At 33.5% G+C, this 16,690-nt stretch overlaps 1 protein-coding gene across 1 annotated transcript in view; it reads left to right on the forward strand.

The window, feature by feature from the left end:
* Positions 1 to 16,690, forward strand: part of LOC125048613 (protein N-terminal asparagine amidohydrolase) — a 96,607-nt gene that overhangs the window by 3,393 nt on the left and 76,524 nt on the right. The gene's annotated exons all lie outside the window — the stretch shown is intronic.

The raw sequence follows: 16,690 nt of genomic DNA on the forward strand, positions 1-16,690 counted from the left end.
CCTCTTTGTGACGATGAAAATATTTAGATTATACAAGTGAAGTTAAATGCTAAATTGAAATTAATTATTACGAAGCTTCAAACTTCGCTTTAATAGTAAAGTCTTGATAAGGGATTATACGCCTTTATGCAGGGCTCTTTGGTTTCGGGTACACTGCCTCGTCAATTAAGGTATCGCCGAGGCTCATCTTCAATCCTAGACTGCCACAATGGGGTATAATGAGTTGAGGAACATTCTATATTAAAGTAACAGTTATGATGGTGTTAGGTGGAATATTTATAGGAACTTTTTGTTTTGAATAAAGAAACTCAAGTTTTGATTTGAAGATTTCAACATGGACAGTTTCTCATATCTCGTTTTTTGGGTATTTTCTATAAAAATGTGCAATTTAAAGCTTTACTAAGAAATGATTACTATTCATTAGTTACACAATGTCTGTTGTAACATCGATGCGACCTGTACTTTTGTAAAAAATATTGTACATAATGTTAGCAACTAATATTTTTATTTTATACAGCTTATTTACTAATAATTTCATACCACGATGTACATATTATTAACTAACCTACTCTAAAATTTCTCACCAAGGGAAAATTCTTTGAGAAATAAAGCGTGTCAGCAACTGGTGTAAATCCTACATCTAGTCTAATGCCATTAAATATCTCAAGTGTATAAACAAAATTAATTAGTAAAACACGTTTTATAAAAGTTCAATTAATGTAACACCGATTAAATTAATTCAGTTCGAGAGCCTGAGAATGTTTTGGTCGGAATCTAGTTTCAGATTCACGGGATATTGCTAATGAGATGTAATTAAAGGGTCGAGATAGCGTCCGCATAATATTAATATTAAACAACCATAACCAAGTATTTTGATTATTAAAGTTGCTTTTTGTTTGTTATTATGTTAATTATTCGTTTATGAACTTAATAAGTTAATTTGTAAACTTTATTTTATAGATTTGGATCTAAATTGATTTTGCTTATCGGTAATAATGTTTATACTATACGAATTCTCGGCACGTAAATGCGGTGACTGTATTCGCGTACTTTTGGAAAAGAAGAAAACCACATCATTCACAATTAAGTGTTACCATTTTATTTGCTGCAAATAAATGCTCTTTTTTGCTCCAAATTCTTGGTCTATTTTCCTGTATTTTTTATTAGTATAGAGGGCAAACGAGCCTACGGGACACTCTTTTGGGTGCTGGCCTTTGAGGGAGAAGTATGCTCTTTCTTTAAACAATTGGAGGTCGTATCTTCTAGGGAAGAACCCCGGGAGTCGATTCCACAGTTCGCTAGTTCGCAAAAAAAATGTCTTCTGAAGACTTCTAGAAAAACTAATATGTTGACTATAGCTAACTTCGGGGTGTCGGTTTTTTGTGACGGTGTGCGCGCACATCGTAAAAATTTACTCCCACCATTTTTCCATAACGCGCCAAAAGATGTATAACTTCAAAAAGTTCGGGAATAAGTTTAACAGATCTTATTGATGTCTACTACGCGTTCTCAGTCACTAATCAGGCATTGAATTTCATGTAGGCACCATTCTTGAGATATCTTCATTCACGCATAGAGATAATTAGATGACTTTAACGAAAATTTAGAGGAGAGAGATTGTGTGCGTGTGTGGCTGCGACATTGCGCGGACTATCTTCCGTATGTCAAAATCCAATACGAAATCTAAATCTTACCCTAAGAAACTAACTCCTGTGAAGTAAATCCATTTATCCGACCAACAAGTTCCGACTATATACTATTAATAATGGATTCAAACGTTTAGTACAAGTTTCTTATACAAATAAATAGCAATGGACAAGCTTAAGTGTCGATGGACATGTCGTAGTTCCTTTTCTGGTAAGCGCATTAAATCCAGGTTTAATTTTATTGCCACACGCACGCGCTGTTTAGTTAGAAAAAGGCTTTTGTTTTAGCGAGTTATTGTAAATGGGATGGTAAAATAAATATAAACAATTATATAACTTAGGAAAATGTTTATAATGAATCAACCCTTATAAAAAAGGGTCTATATAAACCCCGATTAAAAAGTACAATACTGGAAGGATTAAAAAATTTTTTTTACCAAAACATCTACAACTATAAAGGAAACAAAAACCTATAGGTATAATTCTTCCATAAATAAATTATTCAATTCCAATCTCTCTTTACATTATTATAAAAATATCACCTCTTAATTCCTTTTCGAAGCTGGTGGACGCAAATTGGATTTTATGGACGCAAAGTGGGTAAATCGCCTAATTCTGAAGTTTGTCTCTTACAAAAAAACAAGATGTTTCGAACAAAACTGAAAGTTAAGCTTAATATAGACTATATAATGAACACATTACATTTTTTTATAGAAATTAGTGCTGGGACATTTTAATTTTTTCCTTCAAACTTGCCAACTGCATTAAGTGGACGCAAACAGGCGAAATGACCCTATATCAATAAATAATCATAAAAATCAAACGAATTGTGCACCTTTGTAAAGGTCATATACAATTAATATTAACACAGCTTGCATATAAATAATAAAATATGCACTTAAATAATATATTAGTTATTTTTAAAGCTTTATACTTCAAGCTTCAAAAACAGGAAGTATAAGGATTTTATACTTCCTGTTCCTACTGTTTTTAATTGCTCCGGATTAATTTTGGCAAATTCCAAAGCATTTTAGGCCAGAAGGCAACCGACAGGCTGGTTACAGTTAAGTGCTTACCGCCGCTCATGGACACCTGCAATATAAGGAGGCTTGCAAGTGCGTTGCCAGCTTTTAAGCTAGAGGTCCCTTCTCTCTACAACAATACTATGTATTTGTTGTATTTTTGTTTATTTAAAGTTTTTAATGGTATATGACTACTGGAATGGTCCGCTTTTTGTATATTATCAAATACAAATAGTAAACTATATACGTTGTTTACCTTGTAACACGATCGTAAAATTTAAAATTCTGATCGTGAAGCTCAAAGCAGAACTTGTTGGGAATGCTTACTATATTCTATCAATATAATATCACAGTAGCGTAGTTTGACCTCGCGGGCTCTCAGAGTGGGGCTTCCGATTTTTTAAGGCTTATTTTGTGTGTAACTTTGACCAACAATCTGATTTTTTCGTCTATTTCATAGATATCTAATATAGTATAAAATTCTCGTGTCGCGGTGTTTGTGGTTAAACTCCTCCGAAACGGCTTGACCGATTCTCATGAAAATTTGTGTGCATATTGGGTATGTCTGAGAATCGGACAACATCTATTTTTCATCCCCTTAAATGTTAAGGGTAGTCCTCCCCTAAATTATTTTTTAGAATTTTTAGATAAATCTTTTTTTTATGATACAGCATTAAAAATACATACAACCCCTAATTTTCACCCCTCTTCGATCAACCCCTATTTTTTATTATAAATGATATACATGGCAAAACAACGTTTGCCAGGTCAGCTAGTATTTTTATAATATCGGTATACCAAAGTAGTAATTAGTACTTACAATGACTGATATTTGTAAGTAAACAACGGCTTAGGTTTAATTAGATCATTAACATTAGTCGCTGATCTTTTAATGTAATGTTTATCAAGCAAAGCCTTGGCTTCAATAGTATTTTTTTTCGCAAAAAAGCAATGTTTTATTAACACACGAAACTCCTTTTTATAATTTTTTTTTAAAGAAACAAAAGATCCTTCACTCAAAATACTATATCTCACACTAGTAATAAGTCTCTCACTAATAGTACGACAGTTGTTAAACTTTTGAAGCTTAGGACTAATTAAAAGTCCTATTAATTTAATACTAGTACGCCATTCAACAGACCGCTGTGTCAGAGAAGAAGCTACTGTAATAAGCATAAATTTTTTAAAGAAGTCAACCAACTTATTATGTCAGCCTTTGTTCATATAAAATCAAATACGTTTTTAACACAAGGAAGTGATACTTAGCCCTTAGTGTCGAATATTTTACTCTCATTAGTAATTATCGTTAAAATCGTAGATAAAGAAAAGTGTAGCGTGCAAATTATAATCAGAGTCATATAAGTTTTTTCAACTTCTACGGGGCCTTATATCGCCATGGCTGTAGCTACATCCCTGCCTCTCATGTTCTCACGAGTGGCTTGTAGTGTCCTAACACGGATTTTAATCGCGACACAACGTCATTGCTGATTTATCTTACGATGCGCGGGACCAGCGATTTCCCATTTCTGAATTACTGATTTTGCTATTATCAAATGCGCATTTCAATGTGTGACCTCGATTTTGAAGATCCTATTGTCTATATCCTAGATGTATCGTCTCAAACTTTCCGCGACTAATAAACGAAACCTTATAACTTTAAGAAATTAATGTACAAAATATTTTGAATTTTTTATAGTAAGGAATTTTTTTTTCGAGGATGGTGGTTGGTGCTATTGCAAGACCTAAATCAATTACTTAGGCTGCAATGTTTAGTTTACAATCCAGAAACCAGATGTAGCGTGGAGTATTACTCCCGTATGTCAAAGTCCAATATACTTTTGACGTATGGGAGTCATAGTGGGGGATTTACCGGGGGAATGCTAAACGCTAGGCACAACTCATAAGATAAGTGTTGTTATAAATTATTTAGTTAATTATTTAATTAAAACGACTATAATTTTATCAACTTGACATAAATTGCTTTTGAATAAACAGGTTGATACTAATTTAATTCTATCGAGATAGTAATTTGTGTAGCAAGATTTGCGAGTAAATGTTGTCGTCAGCTGTTCTCACGCGGCCTCGAGCCAGTGGGCTCGGCGGACACGCCTATACAATATGCCTATCGTGTATAGCTGTCAAGAAAGCATTATCCATTGTTTTGAAAATCCGATGTTTGTTTACGTCGAGCGAGCGTTGAGAGGATTTATTAACGTCTTAATATTTTTAATAATATTAAAGGATATGCTAGAACTTCTTTGTACTTCTAGTGTCAACCTATTTAAATATACTTATTCCCTTAACAAATCAAATAAGGTACCCCACAGGCGCTAATCACGCTTTTTTTTTAAATTAATCAGTCTTGGGCCAGTCAACCAAATGTTTTAGGTTAGTAGGCAGAGAAGTCAAATTATCTGTTATAAAATAAAATATGCAAAGAAATAAAGACATACGTCTCTCGAACTCAGATGGATTAAACACTAATCGGGGTTTGATCAAGTCTCAAAATCTTTACAACCTCGGAACATACAAGGTTTCGGTTTATCATGTGTGTTTTTTTTAAATAAGAATAGGTACTTGGACTTTCTTATTCTGTCTGAATGTCTAAAACAATTATGATTTATGTTAGAGAATTTAATACAATTTGTGTTACTACAATACGATTTTATCGGTATGTTTATACATTGTTTTGAGGTCTCTTCTTGAAAGAAGAGGTGTTTAAATGCATGCATTTTTATAACTTCTAAACAAGTGAAGATTTAGGTGATTGTTCGTTGGCCCATACGTTCGTCAAATTACAAGACGATCTTAATATGGCCGCCTCCCGGCCTTTCAATAAAGCATCGCGGATTGTAATTACACTTCGAACAAACTTGCTTGAAGCGAATTTTCTATACTGCCACAGTGTGTTTACCTTATGATTTTATCTTGTATAGAGTTATTGTGTGTTTTTGAACGGTTATATTTACAGTTCTTAAGCGGTATTAGATAATTTAACTCTAATAGAAAAACGTTTTGTGAGGGTATTTTTAATCAATTCATATACATGTAGGGTAGACGAAGAGATACGTATTATATTCTATGCGATTTTCGTTCTATTTATATACCTAATTGAATATAAATAAAACAATTTATAATTTTTATATTTGTAGTAAATTAGGATAATTACATATCAAACTAAGAACCTTTTTTTTAATGTCGATTCAAAATAAAGGCCGGCAACGCACCCACTAAAATGGGTTTAAATGCACTTCGATGACTGCCCTTTTTGGGCGTCCTGTAAGCTCATTTGCCCCCCTATACTATAAACAACATAGCAGTGATGTAAACTACATTACGGAAGTGTTTAAACTTAGATTCAATATTTAAGTGCAAATAGGCCTATTTAGATATTAAATATATATATTTGTACTTACATAGTCGAATATCACAATTCTTATCTATATTTCTATCTACTGTGCAGACAATATGGAGTTTGTATAGTGGGATTGTTTAGATACTAGAATTATTAATACGTTTTGTAGATTTGATTATAGGTGTCGATGAAAATTGTTCATGTTTATTTAAATATTAAGTACTGTTTGAATTCGTGTCATTTTGCTATGCTTGGAGGCATTATTATGTTTGTTTTTGACGTGTATATAACAAGGGATATCGCGGCTTGATCCCTTGACGTTACGTAGAGGTGTGGGGTCACTTTGCATCTTCTATTGCATTTACCATGCAGGGTATTCAGCGGAGTTGATCGGATAAATACCTGCAGTTGAGTTTCATCATCGGACGTCGAGGCAGAATACGAAAAGAGGGTACCAATTCTTAAAAGGCCGGCAACGCATTTGCGAGTCCCCTCATTGAGTGTCAAAATTTTAACATCAGATGAGCCTCCTGCCCGTTTGCCCGCTGTTCTATAAAATTAAAATATCGATTTTTAATTAAACAGAAACGTATGCGCGTATTTACGATTCGTACCACATACTAAGTAGTGAGATGATTTACAATTAATGTTACAACTGCAGCTTAGGTAATATTCGGAATTGAGACTTAACGCGAACTATTGCTCGCGTATATTCAAATCCAATACATTTTTGAGGTGCTGTCGTAAGACTAAGCGTTAACGACCGATGTGGGAACTGGATCAGCTCTCCACTGCGCCCTGCACTCCACCCCGAGACATTGACACAGCAATTTGTTCTGGCATAGTGCCTTAAGGCTCGTAGACCCTTAGGGACAATTACTGGCGAGAAGTCTCACAGTGCTGGGAGCGCACTATGGAAAATCGAGGTCTGTTTCATATCAAAAATCGGTAACATTTTTATTTGTCAAGAAAAACGATTGAATTTTTGCACACGCATAGGGTATTAAATAAGGCTTCACATAAAGCTCAAATGCTTTACTTTTATTAGAGTATGTATGGATAAATGATAAGAACAACAGTTTAAGAAACGTCCTTTATTTTATTTCCTTATTGACTATATAGTGAATAAAAAGTTATTTTTTCATTACTTTATTATAAAACAACAATAATAAAGCGCATACCTATTTCAATAAGTGATAAGGGTATAATTACGCCCTATTATCATTAAATAAACGCAAACTAATCAATTAAATAGTTCAACATTAGAAACCACGATAGATAGAGGTTTTCTGTTTCCGAAATAGCACGTATCCGCATCTGATTTTAATAAGTGTTATTCTTGAATATCTAAATTTAAAGCACCGAGAGACGACGGCAACTCTCAAAAGTCTCGACGAATGTGGTTAAAGGGCATCTGAAATACAAAAATTTCTGAAACCGAAATTTTTTAGTCATGGTTGTTAAGTTATTCTGTATGTAAAATGTTTCAACACACAAAGTCACATTCCATCGAATTCTAAAATACGAAAACACCTGCATTTTAATGTAATTATCATACAAAGGGAATTTCATTGTTCACGTTAATTATGTAAATGTATTATACTTAAATATTTTAGAAGGAAGGAAATGTGTCGTAAACTTGTATTTTAATGCGGTTTTACGAAGTTGTATCCGATTAATCGAAAATCACATGAATTTTATTAAATTTGTGATTTTTTATTATTCTTTGTATTTGTTTTTTGTCCTTGATTCGTCGGCCGTGTACGCATGTTGTAGGGATGGCTCAGATATATTTGTTCGTCATGTGTTTGTCTTAAATTAGTGGTACAAAAAGTGTTAATAATTATTAATCGACTTTAAGTAAAGCTATTTTTATATATACAGTCAAAGTCTGTTATAACGACATCGAAGGGACTACTCATATTAAGTCGTAAAAACCGATAGTCGTAACAGCCGATGACGTTGTTATTAAGTACCTACTACAATAGATTCAGCCAGGTATGTTGTTCTTAACGATGTCGTCGTAAACGGTTTTGACTGTAAATGTTCATACATATAACTTATGTTATTCAACCTTTAAGCTAAACTACTACTGATACTAAAACAAAATATAAATATAAAAAATCCTAGTCGTTTATAGACAATCTAAAATCTTGTTTATCGCCTGTTTAAGGTATAATCGTGAATTTAAAACAGAAGCGACGACGCGATGTGGATGGAGATAATTTAAAATCATTGGTTATTTATTTAGTAATCCTACACCTGACAAAAAATATACATAAAAACAAACAATTACTAACAATTAAAATGGAATAGGTACATAATATTTAGAAAAAGGCTGAAACATTTACAAAAGGGAAAAAACAATAAAAAAATATTCAATACATTTCATGTTTGTATGCTCATGATGCAGGTGATTTTACGCTATGAATATTCTTGAAACTCATTTTAACCATATTTCTCGATAACAAGTCAAGGTTTAATTATTGGTCGTTGTATGTCCGGGCTGCGCGATACAAAACTGAGATTTTTGCATAGTTAGTGTTAATGGGAGGAACATGAAACAAAGCACTACTACGAGTCTTGTATCCCTAAAAACAAGAAAAATGTGCTTGTAATGTAGGCTAAGTAAAAAGTATTAAGGCGAATTGAAGTTCGCGGGAAAGTTTTTTTTTTGGACAATTCACACAAATTGACCTAGTCCCATGCTAAGCTGGTGAAGCTTGTGTTATGGGTACTAGGCAACGGATATACATACATATTATAGATAGATAGACATATAAATACATATTTAAACACCCAAGACCTAAGCACAACACCAAAGACTCATCACATCGATGTTTGTCTCAGCCGGTGATCGAACCCGGGACCCATGGATTCGCAGTCAGGGGTACTAACCACTAGACCAATGAGCCGTCAAAATAATAATTAAATAATAATATGAAAACAAAATTCATTTAATACAGTTTAGTAATCGTTATTAATTATTATCTACTGCTTAGACCATTAGGATTAAGTGTTACCCATAGCATTCAGCAAAGGTAAATTAATTAAATTCGGTTTAACTAGAAATTGAACGTTTATCTCTATGCAATCGTAGTCTTGAATTTATATCTTGTAATTAAATGTCAAGAGCGCCGTTTGATGAATGCCGCCTAGATGGTCTTGCACTCAGAGTTGTTAATTAAGAATAACTGTTACATATGCGCTTCATTAAAGATTTTAAATGTTAAATTCAATAGAACGCTAGAAAAACTTTTATTATGTTTTGTTCAGTCGTTAACCTCGTTGAATTTCATTGCTGTGTTGCATGGTTCTTTATATAGAAAGTGTGGTTATTGCTGCACACTCCCTCGAGATGGATGAGCTTGGCCCGTTCGGGGCATATGCCCCCTACATACTATACCCCTTGGTGTGGGCTACAGCACGCGAGAAGATATGGACATCTATCTATTCGCTACGCGCAGCCGACGTTTATTCCCTGTTAAATGCGCCAAAACTTGTAATACAGGGTCACTTTTCGGTTATGGTTTTTTCAGAGTCAAACAAAAAGTTATGATTTGAAAAAAATATATATCGTAAAACCTAATTTTATATTCAATACACCCAATAAACAACCATAAATAGCAAATCTAACGCATGGACTCAACAATACCAATCTAGTGGATATTATGAAAAAGATACAAAATGTAGAATTTTTCTAATTTTAATAATAATTAGAAAAAAAAGTCAATTTTCTTATAAAACGGCAAAATAAATTATAACTCTGCAAGGGTTGAGCTTAAGGAACTCCCGAAGAACAATTTTTTGCAGATGACCTCATCTATCCCCTATTTGCGTTTGATTCAAGACTTTTTGGCCACCCTGTATGTACTAAATGAAAATTCTACGTATGATTCATGAAATAATGAATCCACTTTTACTCTTTTTTTTTAATTTTATAAGCTCAAAATTATTGCGTGCGACAATTCGTTGTCTTTTTAATAGCGTATAAAGAATCTTTTTAATTGAGTTGCGTTTAATGCCAGTAAGTGCATAGTGAAGTCGCACGCGCAAGATCAAAGTGCGCGTTACAGTGTTTACGCATCTAACCGGCAAGTGGCACTTAGTTACTGCCTAAGGAAAGAAACTTAAATGTCGTAGGAAATTGCATCGTGACTCCCGCACGGACCATAAAGAAAACGGTAAAATGATTATCGAATTGACAATGTTGACGGAATTATCTGGTACAGGGGATTATACCCTTAAGTACTCCTTAAAAATTCAAGCCCATTTTATGTTATTACTAGCTGACCTGGCTAACTTCGTTCCGCCCTACAACCTTATAATATCGTTGTTACTTTAATTTAACTTATTTTAGGATTTCATTAATGTTAAGTATTACATTAATACAACTTTTTTGCAAATACAGAAATATTTTATTGCTTGCCATTGCGAAAGAAGAATGGCAGTTTTACACATTAGGCATCTTCTCTCTAGCGTCAATATGGCGATACTGCATGTTAAGCACTTTCTGATATCCAACATCTTTTGATCAGGATCAAAGCATGGTTATGCATCTCCTCATTCACCTCAAGATCGGAATTTCTTGAACTGACACGAATTCGACGTAAAATGATGCGTAGTTTTGTCAACAGATGGCACCATATGGTTTTTGCATTCGTAAAATTAATTAATTTATTTATTGTTATTCGATAACTTATCCGATATTTTATTAGATAGATAGATTTGATAGATATAGAAACAAATCCAACAAATCAAAAACCATGGCAATCGGTCCAGCCGTTCTCGAGTTATAAGTGTTGTAACAAACACGACTTTCTTTTATATATATAGATATAGACGCAGAATTATTTTCTTAGGATATTTCTGCTTCGCACCACCTCAATGTAAAGCTGCCCGTGTTACCGAACTTATAAGACTTTGGGTCCAATGAATAAATAATAATTGCGTACCGCAAAGTCCGACAAAGGGCACGCAAGCCTTCACTGTAAGGCAGTGTAAGTGTTTAATAGAAAATTATTTCTTTATCTGATACGCAATTTAAAATACTTACATTTATGGATTTAAATATTTTGGGTGTTTTAAGAAGCGGGTTATAGACCCATTCCAATAGACCGCAATTAAAAACGAGCAAACGCGTCTTATTAAATACTTCACAATAAAAACAACAGGTTAATAAGAGTTATAATCAATAAAATCAAATTCTCAAATCTGCACAAAGACACAATCAAACATTACGATCTATCTAACCTTACTGAAGGCTAATAAGTAATTTAAAATTAACTTAATTTACTTAAAACGATATCATAATAAAGTGTTCTAAACAACACCAACAGTCTCTATTAAGGGGAAGACACTCGATTCTTGTGTTCTATGTTTCAACTTATGAACTACTGTTTAGCACTTAAGACTAACGTGCACTCAAACTAATTCTTATCAAACGTCAAAAACAAAATCAATTTATATTTTAAAACTGGCAGGATTTCAAGTCAAGGGCGTAGAACGAAGAAGACCTGGAAGAATAATAAAATCTCCGTTAATTCGCAAATAATCGTATATAATAAAATGAGAACAACATATCACAGACATATATTTTGTTATTGCTTCACTGCCTAATGCGATGCTTACATTTAACGATTCATTTTATTACGCCAATAAATAGCTATGTATATTTTATTCTAAAACCTAGGCTAATACAACCTCCTAATAGAACTTCTATATTTTTTATCACCGTAATCATAGTCTTGAGGATGATTGAAACTACTGACTGACAGCGTCACTACCGTTCCTCAGATATGCTATCTCAAATTGTCCGCTCTATAGCCCAAGGGGGCAACGGTACAGCTTGCGTGATGCCTCTAGCGCCTAATAGACGTAGGAATATGATTGTCTACGTCATGATAGCGTTGAATTATAGGCATGCAACTATTACGTTTACGGGTTATCATGTCATGAATTAACCCAATTTCTTTAAACTGCCTCCCTCTTTGTATTGTCGCATTTGTTAAATATATATTATTATGCACTTGCATCTGTAAGGATCATTTGTATTAGCATTTTATACTTTACTTATTGAGGTTACTTTGAATATTTTTTCAGCAATATAAACTTGCATTACAGATTACTCCAATGCGGCATATATTTATCTATACTAATATTATAAAGAGGAAAACGAAATGGCTCAAAAATTATACTATCGATTTAAAAAATTCTTTCACCATTGGAATACTACATTATCACTGATTAACTTATTTTAATTGCAAGAAAATAAGGATCCCTACTAAAACTACAATAATATTACCCAAGGTGTAAAAAAATGCCTATAAAATATCTTTCATCGCATGCGCTGCGAAAACGATTGATGATAGAACAAAAATGTTCCACAATATAAAATGTTTAAAAAATAAATGTCCACGCGTGCGAAGACGAGACGGGCCGCTAGTATTACATACAAAACAATACATACACATAGAAAAAACAACACAATATTGAGAAATAATAGATTAAAATATTTACAAAAATCTAACTATTTCTTACAGTATAGGAACTGACATGAAGCAGACCTTTTGTCAGTTCACTCGACGGACAATTAAAAATGTCTGTTATTCTTTTCAGACAATTTGTCATGTGTGCTCTTTTCGAGTTTTCGCTGAGCGTACGAATAGTAACAGCAATATTTATTGAAACATTCATAATTCGATTATTTTTTTTAACTTGTAAGCGAGGATGAGAGCAGTGTTAGCTCTAGCCTAGTGGCTTCCACGTGCGACTCTCATACCTGAGGTCGTAAGTTCGATCCCCGGCTGTGCACCAATGGACTTTCTTTCTATGTGCCCTTGTGCTATTTAACATTTACTCGAACGGTGAAGGAAAATATCGTGACGAAACCGACATGTCTTAGACCCAAAAAGTCGATGGCGTGTGTCAGGCACTGGAGGCTTATCACCTACTTGCCTATCAGATTTATAAATTATCATGAAACAGATTCATAAATCTGAGGCCAAGACCTGCTGAAGTTGTAGGGCCACTGATTTATTTTATTTTGTAGGCGAGGATACGTCTCCAAACTCCTTCGTACATTTTTCCTGTTTGTCTACGAACATTTCTGCTTTGTAAGGTGATATTTTGTCAAATAATTATTTCTTATCTATATTGCTATATATTAAATCCTTATCTAAAATGTCTTGAAGCTACCCGTAAATCAATACATGAACAATATTTATATCTCCTCATTTACACCGACTCGTAATATTTCACTACAATCATGGAACGTGGTCGTATATTCGCGGTTGCGTATCTTATTACCAGATATCTGTGCTAATACGACCAGTATTTATTGGATTGAGCCGTGAGACCCCAGCGGTAGCCGTGTTCAATAAATAAATGGAAACTCGAATGGGTTAGAATAACGGTGGGTAACATATATTGGAATATTTTCAAGGTATATTAAATAACGACCAAACGGGGTGGAGATGTGTTGGCCTAGTGGCTTCAGCGTGCGACTCTCATCCCTGAGGTCGTAGGTTCGATCCCCGGCTGTGCACCAACGGACTCTCTATGTGCGCCTTTAACATTCGCTTGAACGGTGCGGGAGAACATCGTGAGGAAACCTGCTTTAGACACAAAAAAATCACCTAATGCCTATTATAACTATTGATTTATTTATTTTTAAATTGGGTGCAAAGATATCATTTACTATGTAGAAAGGTATGATCCCGAGGGCTGATTAGCGATTTCCATAAGTTTTTTTTTTAATGTAACGGGGGGCTAACGGGCAGGATGCTCATCTGATGTTAAGTGATACATTGTCACTCACTTTTCGCACTTTCGCACTAAATTCAATTGTAACTAGTTCTTTAGATTTTTTTATAAAAAGCAACTACATTTTTCGTACGTTAAATATTTAAAAAGAAAAGCTTTAAACATTGCTTTATGTGGTCATATGTAATGACAGTAATTAAAAATAATTTAAACAGTTTTATCTTAATTATGAATTATTACGAATTTTTCGTTTCATTAAGTATCAAATAGAGTAACTGATGAAGTAACGCTTGATATAAGCATCAATAACCGTGTATGTAAATGAATTATATTTCCGACAAACAAATATACAGTATTTCCAATATTCTTAACCTACAACCTACCACAGAGCTGGTGCTATCCTCGTACGATCGTCCTCAATGTACGATCGCAATACACCCAGGCAATGCTGTCTTGCCTGCAAGCATTGCCAGGGACGAAACTTTTTAAATTTGTTTTAATTTTCTATTTATTAATTTATAATAATAATTATAATTACTATGTACGAATATTAGTATGCATAGATACTTTATTAATGTATAGTATGAGGATGTTTTTTATTTGTTAACAAACGTCATGTTGGCACGTCATAGCGTCATGGCTTTGCTCGGGTTTTCCTTAGGATGTCCTAAGCGTCTCTCAAGCTTGCAAGTGTTCATAAACTAACCGTATTAATTCCTAGGTGTGCTATGAATAATTAATTCACTTGGAATTGAAATGGTTTAATTTTTTGAGATAATAATTTATTAACAAAATTTCCTAATGCTGTTGATTGCATCTTGCGTCGTGTTTCAATTTATTACTTTATTGCATAATCACTATTTATAAGCTTTGACATAAAAGCAGGAATGTCGTTTGAACAATGCTTTGATCACCTTTTACGACTTTGATGATAATTTTTGGTATGTCACATATATTTAGAATATATATTAATTATATTTAGTTAAAAGGAAATTTTTATCTGACGAAATTACGGACACTTTAAATCATAGAATTTTTAGTATAAGTACAGTACAAGTACAGTAGTGTTGTAAATATATCGTATTTTAGGTAAACCTTTGTATACAGTTATGTAATAATTTTAATTATTCATTACGCGATTATGAATATTAACTAAACTTAATTATACATTTTAAATTAAATATTTATTTATTTATTTAATTATAAGTAATCTTACAGCTAACATACATAATATTACAAAACAAACACTTATACAGTACAAAAAGCCAAAACAGATTACATAGATATACAATATTATATAAGAAAAATGAAACAAATAAGCGCATCAATAGAAAAAATATATACAAAGAACTGAAATTTAATATTTAAAACAAAAAATAATACCTAAACAAAATTCGAGTCTTCCCGCCCCTTCAAATATTTTCTCACATGTTCCTTGGTGAGGTGGAAAATATCAAATTCCTCATAATTAGTGTTATAGTTAGATAAAACCCGAAACATTGGTGAATTATGCAGGTAATTCGAGTTCGTACGAGGCACATGGAACAATTTTGAGTGTCTTGTCGCATATTGAGAAGGAATTTTAAAAGAAATTAACGACAGCAAATAGGGGCTATCGATCCGCCCATTAAGAATACCATGTAAAAAAAGCAGGTCTTGCTGACTTCGCCGACTTTCTAATGAGTCTAAGGGTCTGTTTCACAATGTCCGGATAAGTTCCACATAAGTTCCAAATAAGCTATTTATTACTTATTGGTAGGATAAACACTATTGTTGCGTTTCACAACTGTCAGATAGCGCTATTCGTCACATAAAGTCCATCATAAGTTATATGTCGGATGAAGTGGCAAATAGCACAATTTATCTGAAACATAAGTGTGTTTGACTGATGTCAGACAAGAAAACGTTGTGATTCAATAATATGATGGACGTTTTTGAAACTCTTGAAGATGAGTTTTGAATACTTTGATCGCATCACAACACCGCGCAGGAATCCCGTATTTCAGAATAGAACCAACTATATGGAGACATTGGACGAAACGGACTTTAGGACACGGTTCAGACTTACTAAAGAAGCCGTGATGTTTGTTTATTCAATGATTGAAGAAACAATTTCTGCTCCTACAGAAAGGTAAGTACCTACATACATACAACCCGCAATGATTGGTTTAGTTACCAGATGAGCGCTGCTGGATCCACTTAACAATAGATTTTCTATTGTGTCTGGTTTTCCTAGACAAAATAAGTAGGAATAGGAATCTATTTACCTTACCAACGAATTCCTTATGTACCAAATCTAAGCCATGTTTGTTTCAGAAATCATGTTATAATGCCGATTACTCGTCTACTATTGACTTTGAGATATTATGCAACAGGAAATTTTCTCACAGTAGTCGGTGATTTCTCTGGTGTCAGCAAAGCTTCTGCCAGTCGCATTGTCACCTTGATTTCACAGGCTATTGCACAGCTCCGTCCTGAGTTCATCAAATTTCCAACCGATACTCAAGAAATACAGCAAGAGTTTTACAACATAGCTAAATTTCCAAGACTCATTGGCGCTATTGATTGTACCCATGTTCCTATAAAATCTCCAGGTAAAAGATCCAATAACCATATAAAAACATAATATCTATTAAACTATGTAGTTTGTACTTTGTTATTTATTCGATTATTGTTTCTAGTTTGTATAATATAACTTTTGTCATTTTAGGTGGAGACAATGCAGAAGAATGGAGAGACAGAAAGTCACAGTTTTCTTTTAATGTTCAAACTGTAGTGAGTGCAAAGTTGAAGATTTTAGACATAGTGGCTAGATGGCCAGGAGCAGCACATGACCAAACAATTTTCAACAATTCATTCCTAAAACAAAGACTGATAAATGGAGAATTTGGAAACCTTTTGAT

This window comes from Pieris napi, chromosome 4, assembly GCF_905475465.1.
Source record: "Pieris napi chromosome 4, ilPieNapi1.2, whole genome shotgun sequence".
NCBI classification, from domain to species: domain Eukaryota; kingdom Metazoa; phylum Arthropoda; class Insecta; order Lepidoptera; family Pieridae; genus Pieris; species Pieris napi.